This window comes from Scyliorhinus torazame, chromosome 21 (genome assembly GCF_047496885.1).
Source record: "Scyliorhinus torazame isolate Kashiwa2021f chromosome 21, sScyTor2.1, whole genome shotgun sequence".
Classification (NCBI taxonomy): domain Eukaryota; kingdom Metazoa; phylum Chordata; class Chondrichthyes; order Carcharhiniformes; family Scyliorhinidae; genus Scyliorhinus; species Scyliorhinus torazame.
Window position 1 is genome coordinate 64,434,795 of NC_092727.1, and position 18,195 is coordinate 64,452,989.

An 18,195-nucleotide genomic window follows, 5' to 3' on the forward strand; every position below is an offset into this window, starting at 1 on the left:
GGAAGAAGGAGGCCTATGTGAAGATGAAGTGTGAAGTTTCGGTTGGGGCGATGGATAGTTACAAGGTAGCGAGGAAGGATCTAAAGAGAGAGCTAAGACGAGCAAGGAGGGGACATGAGAAGTATTTGGCAGGAAGGATCAAGGAAAACCCAAAAGCTTTCTATAGGTATGTCAGGAATAAGCGAATGACTAGGGAAAGAGTAGGACCAGTCAAGGACAGGGATGGGAAATTGTGTGTGGAGTCTGAAGAGATAGGCGAGATACTAAATGAATATTTTTCGTCAGTATTCACTCAGGAAAAAGATAATGTTGTGGAGGAGAATGCTGAGCCCCAGGCTAATAGAATAGATGGCATTGAGGTACGTAGGGAAGAGGTGTTGGCAATTCTGGACAGGCTGAAAATAGATAAGTCCCCGGGACCTGATGGGATTTATCCTAGGATTCTATGGGAGGCCAGGGAAGAGATTGCTGGACTTTTGGCTTTGATTTTTATGTCATCATTGGCTACAGGAATAGTGCCAGAGGACTGGAGGACAGCAAATGTGGTCCCTTTGTTCAAAAAGGGGAGCAGAGACAACCCCGGCAACTATAGGCCGGTGAGCCTCACGTCTGTAGTGGGTAAAGTCTTGGAGGGGATTATAAGAGACAAGATTTATAATCATCTAGATAGGAATAATATGATCAGGGATAGTCAGCATGGCTTTGTGAAGGGTAGGTCATGCCTCACAAACCTTATTGAGTTCTTTGAGAAGGTGACTGAACAGGTAGACGAGGGTAGAGCAGTTGATGTGGTGTATATGGATTTCAGCAAAGCGTTTGATAAGGTTCCCCACGGTAGGCTGTTGCAAAAAATACGGAGGCTGGGGATTGAGGGTGATTTAGAGATGTGGATCAGAAATTGGCTAGCTGAAAGAAGACAGAGGGTGGTGGTTGATGGGAAATGTTCAGAATGGAGTACAGTCACAAGTGGAGTACCACAAGGATCTGTTCTGGGGCCGTTGCTGTTTGTCATTTTTATCAATGACCTAGAGGTAGGCGCAGAAGGGTGGGTGAGTAAATTTGCAGACGATACTAAAGTCGGCGGTGTTGTCGATAGTGTGGAAGGATGTAGCAGATTACAGAGGGATATAGATAAGCTGCAGAGTTGGGCCGAGAGGTGGCAAATGGAGTTTAATGTAGAGAAGTGTGAGGTGATTCACTTTGGAAGGAATAACAGGAATGCGGAATATTTGGCTAATGGTAAAGTTCTTGAAAGTGTGGATGAGCAGAGGGATCTAGGTGTCCATGTACATAGATCCCTGAAAGTTGCCACCCAGGTTGATAGGGTTGTGAAGAAGGCCTATGGAGTGTTGGCCTTTATTGGTAGAGGGATTGAGTTCCGGAGTCGGGAGGTCATGTTGCAGCTGTACAGAACTCTGGTACAGTTCTGGTCACCGCATTATAGGAAGGACGTGGAGGCTTTGGAGCGGGTGCAGAGGAGATTTACCAGGATGTTGCCTGGTATGGAGGGAAAATCTTATGAGGAAAGGCTGATGGACTTGAGGTTGTTTTCGTTGGAGAGAAGAAGGTTAAGAGGAGACTTAATAGAGGCATACAAAATGATCAGGGGGTTGGATAGGGTGGACAGTGAGAGCCTTCTCCCGCGGATGGATATGGCTGGCACGAGGGGACATAACTTTAAACTGAGGGGTAATAGATATAGGACAGAGGTCAGAGGTAGGTTCTTTACACAAAGAGTAGTGAGGCCGTGGAATGCCCTACCTGCTACAGTGGTGAACTCGCCAACATTGAGGGCATTTAAAAGTTTATTGGATAAACATATGGATGATAATGGCATAGTGTAGGTTGGATGGCTTTTGTTTCGGTGCAACATCGTGGGCCGAAGGGCCTGTACTGCGCTGTATTGTTCTATGTTCTATGTTCTATAACCATAAGAGAATCGTGGCCAATCCGCCTAGCCTGCACATCTTTGGGCTGTGGGGGGCAAAACCCATGCAAACACGGTGAGAATGTGCAAACTCCACACGGACAGTGACCCAGAGCCGGGATCAAACCTGTGGCCTCAGCGCCGTGTGGCAGCGGTGCTAATCACAGCACCACCGTGTTGCCCTGAGATCCAACTTCTCAACATTCTCCTTCACTCCCGATATTCTGCTTCAGGGCGTCATCCCTTTTTTTACCTATGCCATTGGTACCCATGTGAACCACGGTTCACCCTCCCCCTCCAGAATGTCCTATAACCGTTCTGAGACATTCTTGCCGTTAGTACCAGGGAGGCAACATACAATCCTGGAGTCTCATTTGCAGCCTAAGAAACACCTATAAATTCCCCTTGCAATCAAATCTCCCATAACTTGCATTCCCAGTTTTTACTCCTCCCCTCCACAGCATAACCGATTGTGGTGCAATAAATTTGGCTGTTGTTGCTTTCCCCTGAGGGGTCATTCCCGTCAACAGTATTCAAGACAGTATGTCTGTTTTGCAGGGGAATGGTGACAGCAGGTTCCTGCAGAGCCTGCCTGGCTCTTTTCTGTCTGGTGGTCACCCATTCTCTACGTGCCTGTGGGGTCATACATGCTACCCATAACACTCCCCGCCTCACGGATGAGTGTCCCCAGCCACCGATCCAGCTCTGAAACTAGGCTTCCTGGAGCTGTAGCTGGAGAAACTTACTGCACACATACTGGCCCAGTCAGAAGTCTTACAACACCAGGTTAAAGTCCAACAGGTTTGTTTGTTTGTCATTCACCTGAGGAAGGAGCAGCGCTCCGAAAGCTAGTGACATCGAAACCAACCTATTGGACTTTAACCTGGTGTTGTAAGACTTCTTACTGTGCTCACCCCAGTCCAACGCCGGCATCTCCACATACTGGCCCTGGACAGTGGAAATGTTCCGGGTCTCCCACATGGTGCAGGAGGAGCAAACTAAGGCTTTGCGTTCTCCTGTCATGACTTACCCTTTTAAATTAAAGCTTTCAAAGATGCTTGACATTAGCTTAAATTGCAGACTTTCTGTTCCAATTGAATAAACGCTTCATTTAGGAATGCTCAACCAGGCGCAGGGCCTGTGACAGACTGTACCCTGGTTGAGCTAGGGTTGTCACATGCGTGTGGTGCATTTCCGTGTTCTGAATTATTGCAATTTAGTTTTCTGCAAAGTGTGTCTGAGCAGAATGGCGCCATCCTGCCGTCCAGCCAATGGGCCGATTGCTGCGCAGTGGGGGGAGGGAGAACAGCTGAATAATCAGAGACACGCTCATACATCTGGGAGTTGTAGTCTCTCGGCAGGGCGGGTGTGCCACTGCGGCTGCGCATTTTCATAGTGAGAGTGCTGGAACTACAATTCCCAGGATGCGACCGGGCTGAGCGCCTGCGCAGTGTTTACAGGGAGCGCTCTGCTGCCCCCGCCGCGGCCGGGCGGGGAATGTGCAGCGCCGCCGCGGCTCTCGCTGCATTGTTATCGGGGAAAAGGCTGCACCCTGTCAGCCAGCAGCGCCAGGCCCAGCCGCCATCTTACTGCGTTCTTCTTGGAGAGAAAGAGCCCTAGCTAGAGGCGCCGAAAGGCGTCCAGCCGCCATCTGTATTCAGCTTGTTCCGGACGGTGGAGCCGCGCAGAGCGGCCGCTGGAGAGGCCGAGCTGAGCTTTCCCGGAGAGGGAGCGGCGCTCCGCCTTGGCCCCCCGTGTGTGTGTGTCGGAGGCAGGGCGGGCGGCTGTGAAGCAGTGGCTGCTCCAGCCGAGGCCCGGGCCCGGCTCGGGCTCACTCACGTGCGGTAAGTGCTTTGTTTAATGCGGAGCCCGGCCGGGCTCACGTGGCGCCCGCTTTCTGCGCGGGGCCCTGGCGTCGGCGGCGGGAGGTGGAGCCGCTGCCCGGGCGCCGTGGCGCAGTTGGTTTGCAGACGACCCGAAGCTGCCCCGGGCCCGGGCAGGCGGGCGGCTTCTAGAAGCTGAGCCCAGCCCGCAGCCGCCACCTCATTGTTGCAGCCGGTTACATCATCCAGGGCCCGGGGCACGTGATAGCCGCAACCCCCCCCCCCCCTACCCTTCCCGCCCCCCCCACCCCCCCCCCTACCCTTCCCGCCCCCCCCCACCCCCCCCCTACCCTTCCCGCCCCCCCCACCCCCCCCCTACCCTTCCCGCCCCCCCCACCCCCCCCTACCCTTCCCGCCCCCCCCACCCCCCCCCTACCCTTCCCGCCCCCCCCCACCCCCCCCCTACCCTTCCCGCCCCCCCCACACCCCCCCTACCCTTCCCGCCCCCCCCACCCCCCCCCCTACCCTTCCCGCCCCCCCCACCCTACCCTTCCCGCCCCCCCCACCCTACCCTTCCCGCCCCCCCCACCCTACCCTTCCCGCCCCCCCCACCCTACCCTTCCCGCCCCCCCCACCCCCCCCTACCCTTCCCGCCCCCCCACCCCCCCCCCTACCCTTCCCGCCCCCCCCACCCCCCCCTACCCTTCCCGCCCCCCCCACCCCCCCCTACCCTTCCCGCCCCCCCCACCCCCCCTACCCTTCCCGCCCCCCCACCCCCCCTACCCTTCCCGCCCCCCCCCACCCCCCCTACCCTTCCCGCCCCCCCCACCCCCCCCTACCCTTCCCGCCCCCCCCACCCACCCCTACCCTTCCCGCCCCCCCCACCCCTACCCTTCCCGCCCCCCCCACCCCCCCCTACCCTTCCCGCCCCCCCCACCCCCCCTACCCTTCCCGCCCCCCCCACCCCCCCTACCCTTCCCGCCCCCCCCACCCCCCCCTACCCTTCCCGCCCCCCCCACCCCCCCCCTACCCTTCCCGCCCCCCCCACCCCCCCCTACCCTTCCCGCCCCCCCCACCCCCCCCTACCCCCCCCGCCCCCCCCACCCCTACCCCCCCCGCCCCCCCCACCCCCCCTACCCCCCCGCCCCCCCGCCCCCCCTACCCCCCCCTACCCTTCCCGCCCCCCCCACCCCCCCTACCCTTCCCGCCCCCCCCACCCCCCCCTACCCTTCCCGCCCCCCCCACCCCCCCTACCCTTCCCGCCCCCCCCACCCCCCTACCCTTCCCGCCCCCCCCACCCCCCTACCCTTCCCGCCCCCCCCACCCCCCTACCCTTCCCGCCCCCCCCCACCCCCCCTACCCTTCCCGCCCCCCCCACCCCCCCTACCCTTCCCGCCCCCCCCCACCCCCCTACCCTTCCCGCCCCCCCCACCCCCCCTACCCTTCCCGCCCCCCCCACCCCCCCCCTACCCTTCCCGCCCCCCCCACCCCCCCTACCCTTCCCGCCCCCCCCACCCCCCCTACCCTTCCCGCCCCCCCCCACCCCCCCCTACCCTTCCCGCCCCCCCCACCCCCCCCCTACCCTTCCCGCCCCCCCCACCCTTCCCGCCCCCCCCACCCCCCCTACCCTTCCCGCCCCCCCCACCCCCCCCTACCCTTCCCGCCCCCCCCACCCCCCCTACCCTTCCCGCCCCCCCCCCACCCCCCCCTACCCTTCCCGCCCCCCCCCCACCCCCCCTACCCTTCCCGCCCCCCCCACCCCCCCTACCCTTCCCGCCCCCCCCCACCCCCCCTACCCTTCCCGCCCCCCCCACCCCCCCCTACCCTTCCCGCCCCCCCCCCCCCACCCCCCCTACCCTTCCCGCCCCCCCCACCCCCCCCTACCCTTCCCGCCCCCCCCAACTCTGCCTGCCCCCCCAACTCTGCCCGCCCCCCCCCACCCCCCCTACCCTTCCCGCCCCCCCCACCCCCCCCTACCCTTCCCGCCCCCCCCCACCCCCCCTACCCTTCCCGCCCCCCCCCACCCCCCCCTACCCTTCCCGCCCCCCCCACCCCCCCCTACCCTTCCCGCCCCCCCCCACCCCCCCCCCTACCCTTCCCGCCCCCCCCACCCCCCCCTACCCTTCCGCCCCCCCCACCCCCCCCTACCCTTCCCGCCCCCCCCACCCCCCCTACCCTTCCCGCCCCCCCCACCCCCCCCTACCCTTCCCGCCCCCCCCACCCCCCCTACCCTTCCCGCCCCCCCCCCACCCCCCCCTACCCTTCCCGCCCCCCCCACCCCCCCTACCCTTCCCGCCCCCCCCCACCCTTCCCGCCCCCCCCACCCTTCCCGCCCCCCCCACCCTTCCCGCCCCCCCCACCCCCCTACCCTTCCCGCCCCCCCCACCCCCCCCTACCCTTCCCGCCCCCCCCACCCCCCCCTACCCTTCCCGCCCCCCCCCACCCCCCCCACCCCCCCCTACCCTTCCCGCCCCCCCCCACCCCCCCTACCCTTCCCGCCCCCCCCCACCCCCCCCTACCCTTCCCGCCCCCCCCACCCCCCCCTACCCTTCCCGCCCCCCCAACTCTGCCTGCCCCCCCAACTCTGCCCGCCCCCCCAACTCTGCCCGCCCCCCCAACTCTGCCCGCCCCCCCAACTCTGCCCGCCCCCCAACTCTGCCCGCCCCCCCAACTCTGCCCGCCCCCCCAACTCTGCCCGCCCCCCCAACTCTGCCCGCCCCCCCCAACTCTGCCCGCCCCCCCCAACTCTGCCCGCCCCCCCCAACTCTGCCCGCCCCCCCCAACTCTGCCCGCCCCCCCCCAACTCTGCCCGCCCCCCCCAACTCTGCCCGCCCCCCCCGACTCTGCCCGCCCCCCCCGACTCTGCCCGCCCCCCCCGACTCTGCCCGCCCCCCCGACTCTGCCCGCCCCCCCCCGACTCTGCCCGCCCCCCCCGACTCTGCCCGCCCCCCCCCGACTCTGCCCGCCCCCCCCCGACTCTGCCCGCCCCCCCCGACTCTGCCCCGCCCCCCCCGACTCTGCCCGCCCCCCCCGACTCTGCCCGCCCCCCCCGACTCTGCCCGCCCCCCCCGACTCTGCCCGCCCCCCCCGACTCTGCCCGCCCCCCCCGACTCTGCCCGCCCCCCCCGACTCTGCCCGCCCCCCCCGACTCTGCCCGCCCCCCCCGACTCTGCCCGCCCCCCCCGACTCTGCCCGCCCCCCCCGACTCTGCCCGCCCCCCCCGACTCTGCCCGCCCCCCCCCGACTCTGCCCGCCCCCCCCCGACTCTGCCCGCCCCCCCCGACTCTGCCCGCCCCCCCCGACTCTGCCCGCCCCCCCCGACTCTGCCCGCCCCCCCCGACTCTGCCCCGCCCCCCCGACTCTGCCCGCCCCCCCGACTCTGCCCGCCCCCCCGACTCTTCCCGCCCCCCCGACTCTTCCCGCCCCCCCCCACCCCTCCAACCCTTCCCGCCCCCCCCACCCCTCCAACCCTTCCCGCCCCCCCCACCCCTCCAACCCTTCCCGCCCCCCCCAACCCTTCCCGCCCCCCCGCCCCCCCCACCCCCCCAACCCTTCCCGCCCCCCCCCCCACCCTCCCCCCCAACCCTTTCCGCCCCCTACCCCCCCGACTCTTCCCGCCCCCCCAACTCTTCCCGCCCCCCCAACTCTTCCGCCCCCCCAACTCTTCCCGCCCCCCCCAACTCTTCCCGCCCCCCCAACTCTTCCCGCCCCCCCCCAACTCTTCCCGCCCCCCCCAACTCTTCCCGCCCCCCCAACTCTTCCCGCCCCCCCCAACTCTTCCCGCCCCCCCAACTCTTCCCGCCCCCCCAACTCTTCCCCGCCCCCCCCAACTCTTCCCGCCCCCCCAACTCTTCCCGCCCCCCCCAACTCTTCCCGCCCCCCCAACTCTTCCCGCCCCCCCAACTCTTCCCGCCCCCCCAACTCTTCCCGCCCCCCCAACTCTTCCCGCCCCCCCAACTCTTCCCGCCCCCCCAACTCTTCCCGCCCCCCCAACTCTTCCCGCCCCCCCAACTCTTCCCGCCCCCCCAACTCTTCCCGCCCCCCCAACTCTTCCCGCCCCCCCCAACTCTTCCCGCCCCCCCGACTCTTCCCCGCCCCCCCGACTCTTCCCGCCCCCCCGACTCTTCCCGCCCCCCCGACTCTTCCCGCCCCCCCGACTCTTCCCGCCCCCCCGACTTCCGACTCTTCCCGCCCCCCCGACTCTTCCCGCCCCCCCGACTCTTCCCGCCCCCCGACTCTTCCCGCCCCCCCCGACTCTTCCCGCCCCCCCGACTCTTCCCGCCCCCCCGACTCTTCCCCGCCCCCCCGACTCTTCCCGCCCCCCCGACTCTTCCCGCCCCCCCGACTCTTCCCGCCCCCCCGACTCTTCCCGCCCCCCCGACTCTTCCCGCCCCCCCGACTCTTCCCGCCCCCGCTCTCCGCCCCCGACTCTTCCCGCCCCCCCGACTCTTCCCGCCCCCCCGACTCTTCCCGCCCCCCCGACTCTTCCCGCCCCCCCGACTCTTCCCCGCCCCCCCGACTCTTCCCGCCCCCCCCGACTCTTCCGCCCCCCGACTCTTCCCGCCCCCCGACTCTTCCCGCCCCCCCGACTCTTCCCGCCCCCCCCGACTCTTCCCGCCCCCCCGACTCTTCCCGCCCCCCCGACTCTTCCCGCCCCGCCCGACTCTTCCCGCCCCCCCGACTCTTCCCGCCCCCCCGACTCTTCCCGCCCCCCCCGACTCTTCCCGCCCCCCCGACTCTTCCCGCCCCCCCCCCGACTCTTCCCGCCCCCCCGACTCTTCCCGCCCCCCCGACTCTTCCCGCCCCCCCGACTCTTCCCGCCCCCCGACTCTTCCCGCCCCCCCGACTCTTCCCGCCCCCCCGACTCTTCCCGCCCCCCCGACTCTTCCCGCCCCCCCGACTCTTCCCGCCCCCCCGACTCTTCCCGCCCCCCCGACTCTTCCGCCCCCCCGACTCTTCCCGCCCCCCCGACTCTTCCCGCCCCCCCGACTCTTCCCGCCCCCCCGACTCTTCCCGCCCCCCCGACTCTTCCCGCCCCCCCGACTCTTCCCGCCCCCCCGACTCTTCCCGCCCCCCCGACTCTTCCCGCCCCCCCGACTCTTCCCGCCCCCCCGACTCTTCCCCGCCCCCCCGACTCTTCCCGCCCCCCCGACTCTTCCCGCCCCCCCGACTCTTCCCGCCCCCCCCGACTCTTCCCGCCCCCCCCGACTCTTCCCGCCCCCCCGACTCTTCCCGCCCCCCCGACTCTTCCCGCCCCCCCCGACTCTTCCCGCCCCCCCGACTCTTCCGCCCCCCGCTCTCCGCCCCGACTCTTCCCGCCCCCCCGACTCTTCCCGCCCCCCCGACTCTTCCCGCCCCCCCGACTCTTCCCGCCCCCCCGACTCTTCCGCCCCGCTCCGCCCCCGACTCTTCCCGCCCCCCCGACTCTTCCCGCCCCCCCCCGACTCTTCCCGCCCCCCCGACTCTTCCCGCCCCCCCGACTCTTCCCGCCCCCCCCGACTCTTCCCGCCCCCCCGACTCTTCCCGCCCCCCCGACTCTTCCCGCCCCCCCGACTCTTCCCGCCCCCCCCCCGACTCTTCCCGCCCCCCCGACTCTTCCCGCCCCCCCGACTCTTCCCGCCCCCCGACTCTTCCCGCCCCCCCGACTCTTCCCGCCCCCCCGACTCTTCCCGCCCCCCCCGACTCTTCCCGCCCCCCCCGACTCTTCCCGCCCCCCCGACTCTTCCCGCCCCCCCGACTCTTCCCGCCCCCCCGACTCTTCCCGCCCCCCCGACTCTTCCCGCCCCCCCGACTCTTCCCGCCCCCCCGACTCTTCCCGCCCCCCCCGACTCTTCCCGCCCCCCCGACTCTTCCCGCCCCCCCCGACTCTTCCCGCCCCCCCGACTCTTCCCGCCCCCCCGACTCTTCCCGCCCCCCCCGACTCTTCCCGCCCCCCCGACTCTTCCCGCCCCCCCCGACTCTTCCCGCCCCCCCGACTCTTCCCGCCCCCCCCGACTCTTCCCGCCCCCCCCGACTCTTCCCGCCCCCCCGACTCTTCCCGCCCCCCCCGACTCTTCCCGCCCCCCCCGACTCTTCCCGCCCCCCCCGACTCTTCCCGCCCCCCCCCGACTCTTCCCGCCCCCCCCGACTCTTCCCGCCCCCCCCCGACTCTTCCCGCCCCCCCGACTCTTCCCGCCCCCCCCGACTCTTCCCGCCCCCCCCGACTCTTCCCCGCCCCCCCCGACTCTTCCCGCCCCCCCCGACTCTTCCCGCCCCCCCCGACTCTTCCCGCCCCCCCCGACTCTTCCCGCCCCCCCCGACTCTTCCCGCCCCCCCCCGACTCTTCCCGCCCCCCCCGACTCTTCCCGCCCCCCCCGACTCTTCCCGCCCCCCCCGACTCTTCCCGCCCCCCCCGACTCTTCCCGCCCCCCCGACTCTTCCCGCCCCCCCCGACTCTTCCCGCCCCCCCCGACTCTTCCCGCCCCCCCCGACTCTTCCCGCCCCCCCCGACTCTTCCCGCCCCCCCCGACTCTTCCCGCCCCCCCCGACTCTTCCCGCCCCCCCCGACTCTTCCCGCCCCCCCCGACTCTTCCCGCCCCCCCCGACTCTTCCCCGCCCCCCCCGACTCTTCCCGCCCCCCCCGACTCTTCCCGCCCCCCCCGACTCTTCCCGCCCCCCCCGACTCTCCTTCCCGCCCCCCCCCGACTCTTCCCGCCCCCCCCGACTCTTCCCCGCCCCCCCGACTCTTCCCGCCCCCCCCCGACTCTTCCCCGCCCCCCCGACTCTTCCCGCCCCCCCGACTCTTCCCGCCCCCCCCGACTCTTCCCGCCCCCCCCGACTCTTCCGCCCCCCCGACTCTTCCCGCCCCCCCCGACTCTTCCCGCCCCCCCCGACTCTTCCCGCCCCCCCCCGACTCTTCCCGCCCCCCCCGACTCTTCCCGCCCCCCCCGACTCTTCCCGCCCCCCCCGACTCTTCCCGCCCCCCCCGACTCTTCCCGCCCCCCCGACTCTTCCGCCCCCCCCGACTCTTCCCGCCCCCCCCGACTCTTCCCGCCCCCCCCGACTCTTCCCGCCCCCCCCGACTCTTCCCGCCCCCCCCGACTCTTCCCGCCCCCCCCGACTCTTCCCGCCCCCCCCGACTCTTCCCGCCCCCCCCGACTCTTCCCGCCCCCCCGACTCTTCCCGCCCCCCCCGACTCTTCCCGCCCCCCCCGACTCTTCCCGCCCCCCCCGACTCTTCCCGCCCCCCCCGACTCTTCCCGCCCCCCCCGACTCTTCCCGCCCCCCCCGACTCTTCCCGCCCCCCCGACTCTTCCCGCCCCCCCCGACTCTTCCCGCCCCCCCCGACTCTTCCCGCCCCCCCCGACTCTTCCCGCCCCCCCCGACTCTTCCCGCCCCCCCCGACTCTTCCCGCCCCCCCCGACTCTTCCCGCCCCCCCCGACTCTTCCCGCCCCCCCCGACTCTTCCCGCCCCCCCCGACTCTTCCCGCCCCCCCCGACTCTTCCCGCCCCCCCCGACTCTTCCCGCCCCCCCCGACTCTTCCCGCCCCCCCCGACTCTTCCCGCCCCCCCCGACTCTTCCCGCCCCCCCCCGACTCTTCCCGCCCCCCCCGACTCTTCCCGCCCCCCCCGACTCTTCCCGCCCCCCCCGACTCTTCCCGCCCCCCCCGACTCTTCCCGCCCCCCCCGACTCTTCCCGCCCCCCCCGACTCTTCCCGCCCCCCCCGACTCTTCCCGCCCCCCCCGACTCTTCCCGCCCCCCCCGACTCTTCCCGCCCCCCCCGACTCTTCCCGCCCCCCCCGACTCTTCCCGCCCCCCCCGACTCTTCCCGCCCCCCCCGACTCTTCCCGCCCCCCCGACTCTTCCCGCCCCCCCCGACTCTTCCCGCCCCCCCCGACTCTTCCCGCCCCCCCCGACTCTTCCCGCCCCCCCCGACTCTTCCGCCCCCCCGACTCTTCCCGCCCCCCCGACTCTTCCCGCCCCCCCCGACTCTTCCCGCCCCCCCGCTCTTCCCGCCCCCCCGACTCTTCCCGCCCCCCCGACTCTTCCCGCCCCCCCCGACTCTTCCCGCCCCCCCCGACTCTTCCCGCCCCCCCCGACTCTTCCCGCCCCCCCCCGACTCTTCCCGCCCCCCCCGACTCTTCCCGCCCCCCCCGACTCTCCCGCCCCCCCGACTCTTCCCGCCCCCCCCCGACTCTTCCCGCCCCCCCCGACTCTTCCCGCCCCCCCCGACTCTTCCCGCCCCCCCCGACTCTTCCCGCCCCCCCCGACTCTTCCCGCCCCCCCCGACTCTTCCCGCCCCCCCCGACTCTTCCCGCCCCCCCGACTCTTCCGCCCCCCCCGACTCTTCCCGCCCCCCCCGACTCTTCCCGCCCCCCCCGACTCTTCCCGCCCCCCCGACTCTTCCCGCCCCCCCCGACTCTTCCCGCCCCCCCCGACTCTTCCCGCCCCCCCCCGACTCTTCCCGCCCCCCCCGACTCTTCCCGCCCCCCCCGACTCTTCCCGCCCCCCCCCGACTCTTCCCGCCCCCCCCGACTCTTCCCGCCCCCCCCCGACTCTTCCCGCCCCCCCCGACTCTTCCCGCCCCCCCCGACTCTTCCCGCCCCCCCCGACTCTTCCCGCCCCCCCCGACTCTTCCCGCCCCCCCCGACTCTTCCCGCCCCCCCGACTCTTCCCGCCCCCCCCGACTCTTCCCGCCCCCCCCGACTCTTCCCGCCCCCCCCGACTCTTCCCGCCCCCCCCGACTCTTCCCGCCCCCCCCGACTCTTCCCGCCCCCCCCGACTCTTCCCGCCCCCCCGACTCTTCCCGCCCCCCCCGACTCTTCCCGCCCCCCCCGACTCTTCCCGCCCCCCCCGACTCTTCCCGCCCCCCCCCGACTCTTCCCGCCCCCCCCGACTCTTCCCGCCCCCCCCGACTCTTCCCGCCCCCCCCGACTCTTCCCGCCCCCCCCGACTCTTCCCGCCCCCCCCGACTCTTCCCGCCCCCCCCGACTCTTCCCGCCCCCCCGACTCTTCCCGCCCCCCCCGACTCTTCCCGCCCCCCCGACTCTTCCCGCCCCCCCCCGACTCTTCCCCGCCCCCCCCCGACTCTTCCCGCCCCCCCCGACTCTTCCCGCCCCCCCGACTCTTCCCGCCCCCCCCGACTCTTCCCGCCCCCCCCGACTCTTCCCGCCCCCCCCGACTCTTCCCGCCCCCCCCGACTCTTCCCGCCCCCCCCGACTCTTCCGCCCCCCCGACTCTTCCGCCCCCCCCGACTCTTCCCGCCCCCCCCGACTCTTCCCGCCCCCCCCGACTCTTCCCGCCCCCCCCGACTCTTCCCCGCCCCCCCCCGACTCTTCCCGCCCCCCCCGACTCTTCCCGCCCCCCCCGACTCTTCCCGCCCCCCCCGACTCTTCCCCGCCCCCCCCCGACTCTTCCCGCCCCCCCCGACTCTTCCCGCCCCCCCCGACTCTTCCCGCCCCCCCCGACTCTTCCCGCCCCCCCCGACTCTTCCCGCCCCCCCCGACTCTTCCCGCCCCCCCCCGACTCTTCCCGCCCCCCCCGACTCTTCCGCCCCCCCCGACTCTTCCCGCCCCCCCCGACTCTTCCCGCCCCCCCCGACTCTTCCCGCCCCCCCCGACTCTTCCCGCCCCCCCCGACTCTCCCGCCCCCCCGACTCTTCCCGCCCCCCCGACTCTTCCCGCCCCCCGACTCTTCCCGCCCCCCCCCGACTCTTCCCGCCCCCCCCGACTCTTCCCGCCCCCCCCGACTCTTCCCGCCCCCCCCGACTCTTCCCGCCCCCCCCGACTCTTCCCCGCCCCCCCCGACTCTTCCCGCCCCCCCCGACTCTTCCCGCCCCCCCGACTCTTCCGCCCCCCGACTCCGCCCCCCCGACTCTTCCCGCCCCCCCGACTCTTCCCGCCCCCCCCGACTCTTCCCGCCCCCCCGACTCTTCCGCCCCCCCCGACTCTTCCCGCCCCCCGACTCTTCGCCCCCCGCTCTCCGCCCCCCGACTCTTCCCGCCCCCCCCGACTCTTCCCGCCCCCCCCGACTCTTCCCCGCCCCCCCCGACTCTTCCCGCCCCCCCCGACTCTTCCCGCCCCCCCCGACTCTTCCGCCCCCCCGACTCTTCCCCCCCCCCCGACTCTTCCCGCCCCCCCGACTCTTCCCGCCCCCCCGACTCTTCCCGCCCCCCCCGACTCTTCCCGCCCCCCCCGACTCTTCCCCGCCCCCCCCGACTCTTCCCGCCCCCCCCGACTCTTCCCCGCCCCCCCGACTCTTCCCGCCCCCCCCGACTCTTCCCGCCCCCCGACTCTTCCGCCCCCCCGACTCTTCCCCCCCCCCCGACTCTTCCCGCCCCCCCCGACTCTTCCCGCCCCCCCCGACTCTTCCCGCCCCCCCCGACTCTTCCCGCTCCCCCCCCCGACTCTTCCCGCCCCCCCGACTCTTCCCCGCCCCCCCCGACTCTTCCCGCCCCCCCCGACTCTTCCCGCCCCCCCCGACTCTTCCCGCCCCCCCCGACTCTTCCCGCCCCCGACTCTTCCCGCCCCCCCGACTCTTCCCGCCCCCCCGACTCTTCCCGCCCCCCCACTCTTCCCGCCCCCCCGACTCTTCCCGCCCCCCCCGACTCTTCCCGCCCCCCCGACTCTTCCCGCCCCCCCAACTCTTCCCGCCCCCCCCACTCTTCCCGCCCCCCCCGACTCTTCCCGCCCCCCCCAACTCTTCCCGCCCCCCAACTCTTCCCGCCCCCCAACTCTTCCCGCCCCCCCCAACTCTTCCCGCCCCCCCGACTCTTCCCGCCCCCCCAACTCTTCCCGCCCCCCAACTCTTCCCGCCCCCCCAACTCTTCCGCCCCCCCAACTCTTCCGCCCCCCCAACTCTTCCCGCCCCCCAACTCTTCCCGCCCCCCCAACTCTTCCCGCCCCCCCAACTCTTCCCGCCCCCCCAACTCTTCCCGCCCCCCCAACTCTTCCCGCCCCCCCCAACTCTTCCCGCCCCCCCCAACTCTTCCCCGCCCCCCCCAACTCTTCCCGCCCCCCCAACTCTTCCCGCCCCCCCAACTCTTCCCGCCCCCCCCAACTCTTCCCGCCCCCCCCCAACTCTTCCCGCCCCCCCAACTCTTCCCGCCCCCCCAACTCTTCCCGCCCCCCCAACTCTTCCCGCCCCCCCCAACTCTTCCCGCCCCCCCAACTCTTCCCGCCCCCCCAACTCTTCCCGCCCCCCCCAACTCTTCCCGCCCCCCCAACTCTTCCCGCCCCCCCAACTCTTCCCGCCCCCCCCAACTCTTCCCGCCCCCCCCAACTCTTCCCGCCCCCCCAACTCTTCCCGCCCCCCCAACTCTTCCCGCCCCCCCAACTCTTCCCGCCCCCCCAACTCTTCCCGCCCCCCCAACTCTTCCGCCCCCCCCAACTCTTCCCGCCCCCCAACTCTTCCCGCCCCCCAACTCTTCCCGCCCCCCCCAACTCTTCCCGCCCCCCCCAACTCTTCCCGCCCCCCCAACTCTTCCCGCCCCCCCCAACTCTTCCCGCCCCCCAACTCTTCCCGCCCCCCCAACTCTTCCCGCCCCCCCAACTCTTCCCGCCCCCCCAACTCTTCCGCCCCCCACTCTTCCGCCCCCCCAACTCTTCCCGCCCCCCCAACTCTTCCCGCCCCCCCAACTCTTCCCGCCCCCCCAACTCTTCCCGCCCCCCCAACTCTTCCCGCCCCCCCAACTCTTCCCGCCCCCCCAACTCTTCCCGCCCCCCCAACTCTTCCCGCCCCCCCAACTCTTCCCGCCCCCCCAACTCTTCCCGCCCCCCCAACTCTTCCCGCCCCCCCAACTCTTCCCGCCCCCCCAACTCTTCCCGCCCCCCCAACTCTTCCCGCCCCCCCCAACTCTTCCCGCCCCCCCAACTCTTCCGCCCCCCCAACTCTTCCCGCCCCCCAACTCTTCCCGCCCCCCCAACTCTTCCCGCCCCCCCAACTCTTCCGCCCCCCCAACTCTTCCCGCCCCCCCAACTCTTCCCGCCCCCCCAACTCTTCCCGCCCCCCCAACTCTTCCCGCCCCCCCAACTCTTCCCCGCCCCCCCAACTCTTCCCGCCCCCCCAACTCTTCCCGCCCCCCCAACTCTTCCCGCCCCCCCAACTCTTCCCGCCCCCCAACTCTTCCCGCCCCCCCAACTCTTCCCGCCCCCCCAACTCTTCCCGCCCCCCCAACTCTTCCCGCCCCCCCAACTCTTCCCGCCCCCCCAACTCTTCCCGCCCCCCCAACTCTTCCCGCCCCCCCAACTCTTCCCGCCCCCCCAACTCTTCCCGCCCCCCCCAACTCTTCCCGCCCCCCCAACTCTTCCCGCCCCCCCAACTCTTCCCGCCCCCCCAACTCTTCCCGCCCCCCCAACTCTTCCCGCCCCCCCAACTCTTCCCGCCCCCCCAACTCTTCCCGCCCCCCCAACTCTTCCCGCCCCCCCAACTCTTCCCGCCCCCCAACTCTTCCCGCCCCCCCAACTCTTCCCGCCCCCCCAACTCTTCCCGCCCCCCAACTCTTCCCGCCCCCCAACTCTTCCCGCCCCCCCAACTCCTTCCCGCCCCCCCAACTCTTCCCGCCCCCCCAACTCTTCCCGCCCCCCCAACTCTTCCCGCCCCCCCAACTCTTCCCGCCCCCCCAACTCTTCCCGCCCCCCCAACTCTTCCCGCCCCCCCAACTCTTCCCGCCCCCCCAACTCTTCCGCCCCCCCAACTCTTCCCGCCCCCCCAACTCTTCCCGCCCCCCCAACTCTTCCCGCCCCCCCCAACTCTTCCCGCCCCCCCAACTCTTCCCGCCCCCCCAACTCTTCCCGCCCCCCAACTCTTCCCGCCCCCCAACTCTTCCCGCCCCCCCAACTCTTCCCGCCCCCCCAACTCTTCCCGCCCCCCCAACTCTTCCCGCCCCCCCAACTCTTCCCGCCCCCCCAACTCTTCCCGCCCCCCCAACTCTTCCCGCCCCCCCAACTCTTCCCGCCCCCCCCAACTCTTCCCGCCCCCCCCAACTCTTCCCGCCCCCCCAACTCTTCCCGCCCCCCAACTCTTCCCGCCCCCCCAACTCTTCCCGCCCCCCCAACTCTTCCCGCCCCCCCCAACTCTTCCCGCCCCCCCAACTCTTCCCGCCCCCCCAACTCTTCCCGCCCCCCCAACTCTTCCCGCCCCCCCAACTCTTCCCGCCCCCCCAACTCTTCCCGCCCCCCCAACTCTTCCCGCCCCCCCAACTCTTCCCGCCCCCCAACTCTTCCCGCCCCCCCAACTCTTCCCGCCCCCCCAACTCTTCCCGCCCCCCCACTCTTCCCGCCCCCCCAACTCTTCCCGCCCCCCCAACTCTTCCCGCCCCCCCAACTCTTCCCGCCCCCCAACTCTTCCCGCCCCCCAACTCTTCCCGCCCCCCCAACTCTTCCCGCCCCCCCAACTCTTCCCGCCCCCCCAACTCTTCCCGCCCCCCCAACTCTTCCCGCCCCCCCAACTCTTCCCGCCCCCCCAACTCTTCCCGCCCCCCCCAACTCTTCCCGCCCCCCCAACTCTTCCCGCCCCCCCAACTCTTCCCGCCCCCCCAACTCTTCCCGCCCCCCCCAACTCTTCCCGCCCCCCCAACTCTTCCCGCCCCCCCAACTCTTCCCGCCCCCCCCAACTCTTCCCGCCCCCCCAACTCTTCCCGCCCCCCCAACTCTTCCCGCCCCCCCAACTCTTCCCGCCCCCCAACTCTTCCCGCCCCCCCAACTCTTCCCGCCCCCCCAACTCTTCCCGCCCCCCCAACTCTTCCCCGCCCCCCCAACTCTTCCCGCCCCCCCAACTCTTCCCCGCCCCCCCCAACTCTTCCCGCCCCCCCAACTCTTCCCGCCCCCCCAACTCTTCCGCCCCCCCAACTCTTCCCGCCCCCCCAACTCTTCCCGCCCCCCCAACTCTTCCCGCCCCCCCAACTCTTCCCGCCCCCCCTCCCCCCCAACTCTTCCCGCCCCCCCAACTCTTCCCGCCCCCCCCAACTCTTCCCGCCCCCCCAACTCTTCCCGCCCCCCAACTCTTCCCGCCCCCCCCAACTCTTCCCGCCCCCCCCAACTCTTCCCGCCCCCCCAACTCTTCCCGCCCCCCCAACTCTTCCCGCCCCCCAACTCTTCCCGCCCCCCCAACTCTTCCCGCCCCCCCAACTCTTCCCGCCCCCCCCAACTCTTCCCGCCCCCCCAACTCTTCCCGCCCCCCCAACTCTTCCCGCCCCCCCAACTCTTCCCGCCCCCCCAACTCTTCCCGCCCCCCCAACTCTTCCCGCCCCCCAACTCTTCCCGCCCCCCCAACTCTTCCCGCCCCCCCAACTCTTCCCGCCCCCCCAACTCTTCCCGCCCCCCAACCTTCCCGCCCCCCCAACTCTTCCCGCCCCCCCAACTCTTCCCGCCCCGCCCCAACTCTTCCCGCCCCTCCCCCCAACTCTTCCCGCCCCCCCAACTCTTCCCGCCCCCCCAACTCTTCCCGCCCCCCCAACTCTTCCCGCCC

At 71.8% G+C, this 18,195-nt stretch overlaps 1 protein-coding gene across 1 annotated transcript in view; it reads left to right on the forward strand.

Moving 5' to 3' along the window:
• Positions 1–3,428: 3,428 nt before the first annotated feature.
• LOC140398056 (KAT8 regulatory NSL complex subunit 1-like) overlaps positions 3,429–18,195 on the forward strand; it is a 341,917-nt gene continuing 327,150 nt past the window's right edge. The window contains exon 1 of the mRNA XM_072486268.1: positions 3,429–3,771. The gene's annotated coding sequence lies outside the window, so the exon portion shown is untranslated. The remainder of the gene's footprint in view (positions 3,772–18,195) is intronic.